This window comes from Molossus molossus, unplaced genomic scaffold, assembly GCF_014108415.1.
Source record: "Molossus molossus isolate mMolMol1 unplaced genomic scaffold, mMolMol1.p scaffold_m16_p_5, whole genome shotgun sequence".
In the NCBI taxonomy this organism is placed as follows: Eukaryota; Metazoa; Chordata; class Mammalia; order Chiroptera; family Molossidae; genus Molossus; species Molossus molossus.
The window spans coordinates 40597468-40609706 of NW_023425388.1; the positions used below are offsets into that span (position 1 = coordinate 40597468).

Sequence of the window (12239 nt, forward strand, 5' to 3'; positions counted from 1 at the left end):
AAATGGGGATATAGCTGCACAGCTCTGATTGGATGGGCAAAGCCACAGTCCTATTGGTAGAAATATAGTTTCAGGAACTCTTTTTGGTTCAGAGGGCATGAACATAGGCAGGCAAGCATTACAGTATGGGAGACAGACAGCTTAGTGCAGGATTCTCCCTGAAGTGCCATTTTTGTAATAGGTCCCTGTGTAGAAATGATTACTGGGCTGTTTTCTTTTCTTTTCTTTTTTTAAATTTGAGCCAGTTAAACTACTGAGAGTTCTTCTTAGTATCTTTTCTCTCAGGGTCCACAATAAGTATGTTAGAGAGGATGCAACAGAAGAGATTATCTTTTGCTAGGATGATGGGCTATTTATCTATAACAATAAAAAAGAAGGAAGACTGTATGAACACAGATGCAGGTGGGGTTGGAGGGTGTGAATGTTCTCTTTGAGTCATTTTTTTTTTCTCATCATGTTGAGTGGCAGGCAGTTTAGGTCCAGTATAAATTTTTAGGAAATGTTCTTTTTTCCATTTTGGTCAGGGATATATTTGATTAAAGAGTACTTTGAGATTTTGAGAAGTTTTTGAAACAAAGAACTTAGTATTTTGTTAAGGAAAGAAGAGGAGGAACTTTTACCTTGAGTTCTCCTTGGAAGAAGACTTGAAAAGTTAATTGAGGTTATAAAATAAAAGGAGGAAATAAGCAAGATCATATCAATAAATCTGGGAAAGGGTATGATGAGGAAGGTAAAAACATTGAATCATAACCCTAGTGCTGTTGTGTAACTACAGTAAAGTTCTGAGAATATTACTGTCATATCAAAGAGATATTTTACTTTTTAAGGCCAAAGTGATCTAATGGAAAACAGTGTTGCTGGTAGTGAATCTACTTATAGAGAGGCAATACGAGAGGTCTAATTCCTCTGGAAAGAGATGATAGCTTGGAATAGATTTCGGGTTGAATTTTGAACTGATATAATAAGACTACATTGGCAACAAATTGGATGTAGGGGAAAGATAATATTTTGACAACATTGCTCATAGATGTTGAACAGTTTGACAAGATGGAGAGAATTGTTGGAGTTGGAAATAGTAACTTGGTTTGAGATGACTTTCTTTAAGTTATTTAAGGACCATTTGTTTATTGAATCCTAATTATAAAACAAGTTCTTGTATGAGATCTTGGCAGGGAATAGTGATACCAAGATGAAAATAACAGGATCCCTGCTCTCAAATTACCATTACTAGTAGAGGAAAAAGAAAATAATGTACACCAATATTCTGAGAAAATTGATGAATGCCTTTTGAAAAGTACTGAGGGCTTTGAGAGATTTTTTTTAATTATGGAAATTATCAGACACTCAAATTAGAGAAAATAGTATAAATGAACTCTAGTGTAGTATCACCCTTCAAAATCTATCAGCATTCTGTTGCTCTTGCATGTTGTGGGAGAGTAGAGAAGGGGGACATTGTTTCTATTTGTAGATCAGGATGGAAGACATCATGAAGCCTCTCCTATATGGAAAGGAGAAAGAACATCACGGTAACTTGTAGAGTTCTTGGTTCTAGTCTGTACCTGCTGGGCTGGCTATGCAACTTTCTGTTGCTCACTTGATCTTTTTATTCTTCCCTTTCTCTGTAAAATGTGGTTGGTACTCTGCCTGCATCAGGGGGCTTCAAGCTACAGCCTCAGGCCAAATCCAGCCTGCTTTTGTATTAAAGTTTTATTGGAACACAGTTACATCCATCAGTTTATTGTCTGTGTCTGCATTTGTCATAGACTGTAGAGTAGAATAGTTGAGACCGAGAGGATGTGGCAAGAAAAACCTAACGTATTTACTCGCTGGCCCTTTACAAAATGCTTGCCAAACCCGGTTCTGCATGATCTCTGGGACGCCTTTAGCTTAAATATGTTAGGTAATCTGTTAAATAGCAGACTAAAAATTAGTAATAATAACTAATGTTTTTTTGAGAATTTACTAAGAGCCAGCACTGTCATTTTGGTTTGTATGTGGTAACTCATTTAATCTTCCCCCAAACCCTATTAGGTAGATTCTTTTATTTCTACAAATGAAATTAAGGCATAAGGTGGGCAAGTAACTTGCCCAGAGTTCATGGTAATTAGTAGTGGACCCTGGTAGTCTGCTTTCAGCATCCATATCCTTAACTATAATGCTACATTTCTTTAGAGTCATAAAACAAATACATATATATGTAAAGAATTTTAGCCAATCATAGAATGAAAATTAATTCATAAATCAATGATTTGCACTTAAATAAAGTCCTATATTGTGATTACAGATGTAAAGGCTTTAAGATACTGACTAATCGTGAATCTACATTACAGTTGAATAGTGTATGAAATTCAAATGTGCCTGGATAGAAAATTCTAGTACATCATCATTTTTTCATGAAGCCTTACTGGATTTTTGAAAGCAAAATACTTTACTTAAAAAGTATAGCCCAGCCGGTGTGGCTCAGTGGTTGAGCATCAACCCAGGCACCAAGAGTCGCAGGTTTGATTCCCAGTCGGCACATGCCCGGATTGTGGGCCCAATTCCCACTTGGGGGCATGCCGGAGGTGGCCAATCGATGTTCTCTCTCATCGATGTTTCTGTCTCTCTCTCCTCTCCCTTCCCCTCTCTCTCAAAATAAAAGAAAAAAAATTGTTTAAAAAGTAAGTAAATGTAAAATGATACACTAGGACCCTATTATTGATTCTTATGACAAAATCATTTTTCAGTAGGCCATCTCTAGCATGTGATGATGGATGGAAGAGATGAGGGGGTAGGGCCCAGAGTCACAGTTCCAGTTCTGTCCCAGCTAGCTTTTGTGCCCATGCCTTCTTTGGCCTTCATCTTTTTTACTGAAAAATGAGAGGTAACTTTTAGGACTTTCTACAACTCAAAAATAAGATTGTGTAATTTTTTACATGGTACATTTAGAAAATAGATGAGGTAAAAACGTTGAAGGATCGATCAGGTTTGTTAAGGCAAAAATTTAACCTCCCCTTTTTTCTCTCTATACACACATAAACACCTGTATAGATATGTATAAACATAAATATAAGCCTGTACATATAACTATAAAGTCAATGTGACTTATATCTATTGTGTGTGCAGTTAACCATCTATCCTTATATTTGTGTTTTTGTATTTGTTTGAGGGAATACATAAAATTTTTCCCCCTGACCCGAAAACACAGTTATGTGGAAAGTGGGTCTTGATGAATTCCTTGACCTCTGTGATCTGGCACCATGTCTCATATTTTCCTTAGCAAAATTTGATTCATTGCTCAATTTGTTTGCCAGTTAAAGCAAACAGTAGGCCTAAAATCAAGGCTTTCTGTTTTGCACTGTTGCATGGGATATTGATGTCAGACAAAATTGTAATTTAATTGTTTTGACATTTTGATCTGAATGATTCAGATAAGAAAGGTGATTTATCTTGCATAGAAACCTGGTATATTAAGCTCAGCATGACTTTTCCCTAACTACTTGTTTATAAATGTGGTTTCAGTTTTTAAAAAGTTAGGTTTTAATCATAATGGAAATTTATGCTCTCAGTATTAATTACCAAAGTATGATTTGATAGGAATATATTACAGGTATTTTATTTTTCAGATATTTCAGTCAGGAAAAAACGTTAGAAGAGCTATAATCCTTTAAAAACATAATGAAAATTTTGCCTATTTTTTTTTTTTTTTTTACTTTCATTGTCTGCAATACAATATAAGTGTTTTCTATATTACAGATGGCTTTTTGCATTTTTAAAACCCTGACATGTAACATTATTCATGAACTTCAGTTTTAGGACTTTATTTATTATATTGATCCAACATTATCTATTGGTAAATTTATAATTTTTCATAATCTGTGCTCATTCCTGTTCACTGAGGCCAGTTATCATTGGTGACAAAATAAATAATCTCAAATAATGCATTCTTAAATGTACTTTGGGTTTCCTTATCCTTTTACACTTAGAAACTGGAGGGAAAAAATCACAAAGCAGAAGCATTTTACTTTATTTAAAAACATTTTTTTCGCCCTGGCCGGTTTGGCTCAGCGGTTAGAGCATCGGCCTGCGGTCCTGAGAGACCCAGGTTCGGTTCCCGCTAAGGGCACGTACCTCGGTTGCAGTTTGTCCCCGGCCCTGGTTGGGTTGTGCGGGTGGCAGCCACTCGATGTGTTCCTTTCACATCGATGTTTCTCTCTCTCTCTGTTCCTCTCTCTCCCTCCCACTCTACCTGAACAAAAAATGGAAAAATGTCCTCGGATGAGGATAAAAAAACAACAACAAAAAAACCCACATTTTTTTCTCTTTTGATTTTAGAAAGAGAGGAAAGGAGAGGGAGAGATAGAAACATTGATGAGAGAGAACATCGATTAGCCACCTCCTGCATGCCCTCCACTGGGGATTGGGCCCACAACCTGGGCATGTGCCCTGACCGGGAATCGAACCTGCAACCTCTTGCTGCATGGGTCAGTGCTCAACCACTGTGCTGTACCAGCTGGGCAAGCAGAAGCATTTTTAAAACAAATCGTATCTATAAATAGTAGTGGGATTTTTGTTATTGTTTGTTTTTTTTGTTTTTTAAATTTAACACCCTACTCAGTAACTTGACAACTTCTTGGGGCATCTCCTGGTTTTAAGAAGCACTTATATCCTAGTCAGCTCCCACATGGCACATTCAGTTTTTTTGAACCAAATCTGAAAGATACTTACCTCTAGGCTTCAGAACTCTAAGAGTATAACCAAAGTAGACACCTTCTGTTGCACTTGCAGTACTTCTTTGAAATGCTGGTCATAGAAGTCAGCTTGAAAATTTTAATTACATTTAGGTGATAAAAGCACCTTTTATCCAACCTTCTCAAGTGATATGAATCTGATTGAGAATGACTGAAGAAGCCTTATAGTCTTGGATCATTTTCCTAAATTTAATTTTGCTAAATGTCCAGAAAACATTCCAAATAGGAAAGAGTTATTTTCAAGCAAAATGGCTGCTAATTATACTGGAAACCTACTCGTGTGTGTGTGTGTGTGTGTGTGTGTGTGAAAATGCCTCAAGGTTTTACTGCTTCTTGTTGAGAGGAGATGGTGTGTGAGTGATGTTTTCCAAGGAGGCTTTAGTTCCTAGAATAAGCCCTTTTCTAGTAAGTCACAGCTAAAATCATTTAGTGCTAGTGCTAATTGTGGAAGGGAGTTCTTGAGGTGTCATGAGGAAAAGAATTTCCTGAGACTCCCACAGGAGGATGGGATTTCCTGGAAAGCTTTATTGATGTAAAATTAAGGAAGTTCCCCTTCAAGGTCCCATCTCTTTTTGTCTCACCATGGAAGAAGTCTAATCTTGTCTTCAGTAGGGCCAAAATTAAAGCCACTGCCCAGAATTTCTGCTCCATATTTAAGTACAGTCTAGTCTAGCATCTGGCTAGCTTAGCTTGTATTCATCGCTACAGTCTTTTGGTGTGGGGTCTGCACGGCTGTGGGCCATGTGGCTGCTTAAGGCCACATGGCTATGGAGAGAGAACAGGCAAGCGAACAGGCCAATGGGCATTGTAGAGCAAAGGGGAGAGCAAGAGTGAACAGGTGTGAGCAAGAGGTGTTACCAACTAGGATCTCGGTTCTTCAGTGCAGAAAAGAATGTAAAGCCAATGAAAATGAAAATAAAGCAAAGTGGGACTTAACTGGAAATATACTCCAAGTGAGGATTGGGCCAGTCAAGAGAGACAATGGCCCTGAACTCTATGGGTATTTTTATTTAACTGAGGGGTGTTCTGGGTGCAGACTTTCATTTGCATCCCAGGATGATTGACAGAAAAGGGTTATATAACTATATTTCTTCTATGGATGCCTTTACCCATAATGCATACAGAAAAACCCACGTGGTTATGATGCTAACACTAGCAGTTATCCCAAAGCTAGCCTAGTCATCAAGGTTGTAGTGGCTACCTGAGAATTGGCCAGCCTAAATGATTTGTAAGTCACCACCTTGGAGCTGGAAAATAAGATTGAGATTCTCTGACTGGGATCCTGTGAGCTATGTTGGAAGGCTTCAAGCCACATAGAAACATGGCTATCTTCTTTGAATGTCAGATTTACAAAAAACATTTTTTTGGAGAATCCAGTTAAGTAATTTAACCGGTAAGTTAAATGTTTAAAAACAAGTGAATGTATATTTGACATCTAAAGCAAATACATGATTTTTAAAATGAAAGTCGAGGCTTCAAAATAAATTCCTTCTTTTGGTAGGTCTCTATAGAATATATTTTCAGACTCTAGGAAAGAATATAGGATGATACGTATAGTAGTTTGGTTGTCATATTCACATTATTTTTAGTCCCATTAAGTTTATTTCTTAACCATCAAATATTCAGATTATTAACCATTATCTACCTGCTTTGATTTACTTGCTCTCCTGTTATTTGTTCACATGGATCTCTTAGATTTGTGGCAATAATGTTTCTCTTCACTCTTTCTATTTTTTTCTGTCTTCCTGGCATTGAGTAATTATGATTTCCGTAGTTTCAGATATGCAGGAACTATAGATATATAGGAATTTGAATTCCTGAAACTGGAGATATACAGGAATTTTCAAAGATAGTACAGAGAGGTCCTGTGTTCTTTCACCTAGTTTTTCCCATTGGTTATATCTTACATAAAGTACTATATCAAACCCAGGAAATGGACATTGGTACAATTTGTATGTATAGCTCTTATGTCATTTTATTTCAGGTTGAATCATCCAGTTGCCACCTTAATCAAGATATAGAACTATTTCATCATAACAAAGACCCCTCTTATAGCACCCAGCAAAACGGATACTAAAAGAATCAGAGACATTTAATTCAGTAAAGAAATTATTTACTTTATTCCATCAAATTTTTAGAATATTTTAATATAAATGCTAGATCATTTTATAGTTCAAGCCTTGCAAGGGAAATATGAAATATTATTACTACATTGCAGGAAAGCTTACATAGTTAAAATAATGATAACAAATAAATTCATCTGTGAAATAAATTTTGAAGGCTCAATCTTAAATTGCCCTCAGAAACTTTTGTTCTGGAATATTAGACATTCATATGCCTGAAGATAGGAGCCAGATGATATGATACCCTGTGGTTTCATTCACCTCTATGATTAATCCTTGTAAGTATGTTGGAATCACCCAGAAAAAAACTTAGTAGAGAACTTGGGGAAGCAAATAGAAAGTGGGGTCTTGTACTTGTGTCTTCCTGTGGAATCCAGAGTTGGAGGAAAATAGCATTATCAAAATCACTACTGAATGACATTGCCCTATATTTGATTTTTATAGGTGTTATTACAACAAACACATCAAGGTCGCTGACTTTCTTATTTTCTTAAAAACCAACATTATATGAGGATAATTATTCTATTCCTAGGCACTCTGAATTTTTTCTTGATAGATCTTTTCAGAAGTATTTCCAGGCAGTCTGGGATTTTGGTCTCACATATTGTTATATTAACAGTATAAGAGTATTGTTAAAGTATAGATTACATATGTTAGTTTTTTTTCTTCTTTATTGATTTTAGAGAGAGAGGAAGGGAGAGGGAGAGAGAGATAGAAACATCGATGAGAGAGAACATCAATTGGCTGTCTCCTGCATGCCTCCCACTGGGGATCGGGCCCACAACCCGAACATGTGCCCTGACCGGGAATTGAACTGGCGACCTCTTGGTGAATGGATCAACGCTCAACCACTGAGCCACACTGGCTGGGCTAGGTTTTTTTTTTTGTTTTTTTTTTTTATAGAGAGAGGGGAAGGGAGTGGGAGAGAGCTATAGAAACATCGGGGGAGAAGCATCAGCATTGATTGGCTGCCCACTACATGCCTCCTAGTGGGGACTGAGCCTGCATCCGGGGGATGTGCCCAGAGCAGGAATGGAACCAGTGACCTCCTAGTACATAGGTTGAAGCTCAACCACTGAACCTCACTGGCCCAGTCATGTATCTTAGTTTTAATAGCTTACAAGATAGTTTTAGCTTTATTTACTTGAAAATATGTGGTCTTGAATATGTGAAATAGCTATCTTCTGCCTGGTTTTCAGCTGTACAAGGAATAAATTAAAATTTTTTTTGAATTTTGGTGATACTATTGTAATTTTATACTCAAATAGTAATAGTTCCTTCTCCCTAGCTCTTCCACATTCTTTTTAGGTTATTTGAATAAAGCAAAGAATTCCTATCTCCAGTTTTTACATGGTTACCTAAATGTTTCTTACAATATTATTATTTTTGTGATATTTAAACAGTAGGTCCAGATTATTGTCATTTTAATTATGTTTCTTATCAATTTTCATTTCAGTTATATGTACAAATATGTATGTATAAGTGTATATATTTTTTTGTTTTCTTTACTAAGTTGGGTACATAGGAAGGGCAAGGCAGAGAATGAGCATGTTCAACTTCTCAGATATACTTTATTCTCTTTACCAGTTGAAAATGATTTCCCCCAATCCTTAATTTCACTCAGAATAAAAAATTAAATTTATTTTAATGGTTATTAAACATTGAACATTAATTTTAAGTTAATTAAAAAAACTGATGTGTATGTGCATATAGAAAGGGTGGCTTGGAATTTACTTTTACCAACATTAACATGGTATGCTGCCATCACTCTCTCATCTGTGCTTCAGCCTCCATTTAGGAATGTCGATGTGAGTTCTGTTAGTACTGAGGGTTTAATTTACTGCCAGTATCAGAGATAATGATATTGTTGAGATTCAAGTGACTCATCATTACCAGTTCTTCCCCTGAATGGAGAAAGTTGCTCTTGACTTCATTGCTGTCTGGTGTCTATAAAACAAACAAACAAAAAAAACAGCTGTTATCCTGTATTTTTTTAGTATCAAATATAAAAATCTAATTGTGTAATTTTTTTATATCATTGTTACCAAGAATTCAATTTTAAAGCAAGCAGAAAACTACATAATAGAAGCTTGATGTGTTTGTGTTATAATCTAGACAGTTTCTTAGTATGTACCCAATTTTAATTCCTCTAAGCATTTTTTATGATAGGAAAAACATCACAATGTGTTCAGGATGAAGTAGTTTACTTAACCTATAAATTAATGTTTCATAAAAAAGCACTTGCCATTATGCTGATCTAGATCTCTGATTGTTTAAAGAATTACTCTATTGCTCATGTCTCTGTTTTATGTATTTTATGAATAGTTTAAAAGAAATCTTTACCCCTTTTCACAACACACATTTGTCTACATAGCTATTCTTCACTGTAATATAAAGACAAAATTGCATTGAAACCAATAAAACATTGGTCATTAATGCAGTGCTAAGGATAGTGGAGGAACGAAGGAAGGGACTCGACACCTTGGCATCCACATTTCAGCAGTTCTCTTTTAAGCCATTATAAACCTTTCCAGGACATTTGTTTTGTCCTCATCTTGCACCTCATCTCTTCCTTGACCCACTTAATTGCATATATAATCATATTTCTGAATTTTAATTTTTAATATTTATAACGTGATACTAATAACCCACCATACAAGGGGTATTGCAAGAATAAGTTAAAGTGGATTGTGGGGAACTACATTATCATACATACATGAATATTTTTGGAGTTAATGGACTCTGGGTTTAAATCACAGTTTTTTCTACCTTGGCATTTCATTACTCTGTGATTCTTGATGACTTGTTTGGCCTCTGTTTTTTCCTGTCTGAAATAGGAATCATTTTACCTACCTCAGAATGTTGTGGCAGAAATTCAGTGAGCAGGAAGAGACAGACTACACGCACTCGGAGAATTAGAAAATGACTGTTAATGTGCACCAGTACTGGTTCAGCAGAGTCACCTCCAAAGGCTGAGCCCGAGCCCGGGTTCCAGCCACCTTTTCTCTTTTAAATTTTTTTCTTTATTGATTTTAGAGAGAGAGGAAGGGAGAAGTAGGGAGAGATAGAAACATCGATGAGGGAGAGAGAGAAACATCGATTGGCTATTTCTTGTATGCCTCCCACTGGGGATTGGGCCTACAATCTGGGCATGTGCCCTGAGCCCGAATCAAACTGGCGATCTCTTGGTGCATGGGTTGACCCTCAACCACTGAGCCACACCTGCCGGGCTGCAGCCGCCCTGTTTTTTTTAATCCTCACCTTAGGACAATTTTTCATTTATCTTTAGATAGAGCTGGAGGGAGAGAGGTGGGAGGGAGAGAGGGAAACATTGATGTGAGAGAGACACATTGACTGGTTGCCACCCACACAACCCCAACCAGGGCCAGGGACAAACAGACTGGGGAGATTTAGTCGTCTGATATTTGATCATTTAATACTGTCACTCTTCTGCCTAAAAATCTCTGGTGACTCCTGACTGCCTTTGGGATGAAGGTAAATTTCTTAATCTACTGGAAAGGCCCATTGTATTCTGACCTCCATTAAGACTCCACCCTTATCTCCTGTCTCTTATCCTAAACATACTTCTTGCTGTAATTCCCCCAGCCCCACCCTGAATACAATTTTTCTTTTATCTTCTCATCTGTGCACACATGTACACACACTCAGCTCTCTTCCTTCTCTAAATGACAGATGCCTATGTATCCAGCAAGACCCAGTTACAATAATCTCTTTTTGTAAATATCCCCTCAGCCCTTAGAGCCAGTCACACACTCTCCACTGTGGTCCTATATTCACTTGCATATATGGCTACCTTTATTAGAACTGTTTTCAATATATCTTCATTCCTTACCCCCCACCCCACCATGTTTTGTTTGCCACATGGGCGTGGTTCTCAGAATGTGCTTATTAAACTGATGAAATGAATTTCTCTTCACAACAAAATCTGAGTACTCTATAATGTGCTATAACAGCAACTCAAACCAATGCTACTCCCAAATTCTACTTCCATTGCCCATGTAAACATATACTCCCCCAAGTAGATGGTAATCTTATAAGTGTATTCTGCATTTAGCCTTGCTGGGCACACGGGTGGCTTAAGCTCACATTAGGCAGGATTAATGGTTGAAAATACAACTTTATCTTACCATTTCAAGGCCATTTGCTACTTAAACAAAGCTGGTATACTTAAAGAGAAGTTGGATTAGTAGATGGGAATTGAAAATGTCCTTCACTTGAAAATGTCTGTAAATAGCCCGTAGCGCCAGGTTCTGCCCCTTTGCAAGCTTGTAAAGGAGGATAGCGTGCGTGCGTTTGTGTGTGTGTGGGTCTGTGTGTGTCTGTGTAGTTGTAAGGATGATGGTGGATAGGTGGGTGGTTAAGTGGGGCAGGAATAAAGAGGATGATGAATCCTGTGTTTGTGCAAGTGAATGAAGTTTCTTTTTTTTTTAAAATTAATTTATTTTTGTTACAGATGTTTCTCCTTTTCCCCCCACTGATTCCCCCCCCCCACCCTGTCCCCAGCTTTGTTGTCCATGTCCATTGTTCATGCACACATGCATATAAGTTCTGTGGTTTATCTCTCCCCCACCACCCCCTCTTCTGGGCTTTGTCAGTCTGTACCCCACTTCCATGTCTCTGGGACTACTCCATTCCTCAGACTGTTATGTTCATTCTATTTCACAAATAAATGAGATTATATGATACTTGTCTTTCTCTGTTTGGCTTGTTTCGCTTAGGATACTACTTTCCAGGTCCCTCCATGTTGTCTCAAAGGATAAGAGATCTTTCTTTCTTCCAGTTGCATAGTACTCCATTGTGTATATGTACCACAGCTTTTTTATCCATTCATCTACTGATGGACATTTGGGCAAAAAATATGGAATGCTTCACAAATTTGCATGTCATCCTTGTGCAGGGGCCATGCTAATCTTCTCTATATCGTTCCAATTTTAGTATATGTGCTGCCGAAGCAAGCACTGAAGTTTGTTTCTTGATAGTCTTCGTGGATATCTGAAGGAAGTAGGTAAGGAGAACATGTGTGAGTAAATAAGTAGGAAGTGTGAGAATATGAGGTTTGTTTAAGAGTTGTGTTAAGCAGGTGGAGCTTAACAGAAAGGAATGAGTGAGTTGGAGTTGAACTTTATTGTAAATGGGTCACATGTAAGTCTTAGGAATGCCATCTACTGGGCTCATGCTCACTTTTTGGGACACTTAATGGCACCAGGGTACACTGCACAATGGGGATGGCATAGGGAAAGTGGAGAAATGGAAAGATTAAATCCATTTGGCTATTTTGTCCCCAAGATAAATATTGGGATATATCTTATGAAACATGGTTTATGGACAGATCTAAGAAATCAGGGGGTTTTATAGTAATAATAGA

The 12239-nt window shown here is 37.3% G+C and overlaps 1 non-coding gene across 1 annotated transcript; it reads right to left on the minus strand.

The window, feature by feature from the left end:
• Window positions 1-11726: 11726 nt before the first annotated feature.
• LOC118618067 lies at window positions 11727-11833 on the minus strand. Its single transcript, XR_004956988.1, has one exon. It is a non-coding gene; the product is annotated as a U6 spliceosomal RNA (small nuclear RNA).
• Window positions 11834-12239: the final 406 nt, after the last annotated feature.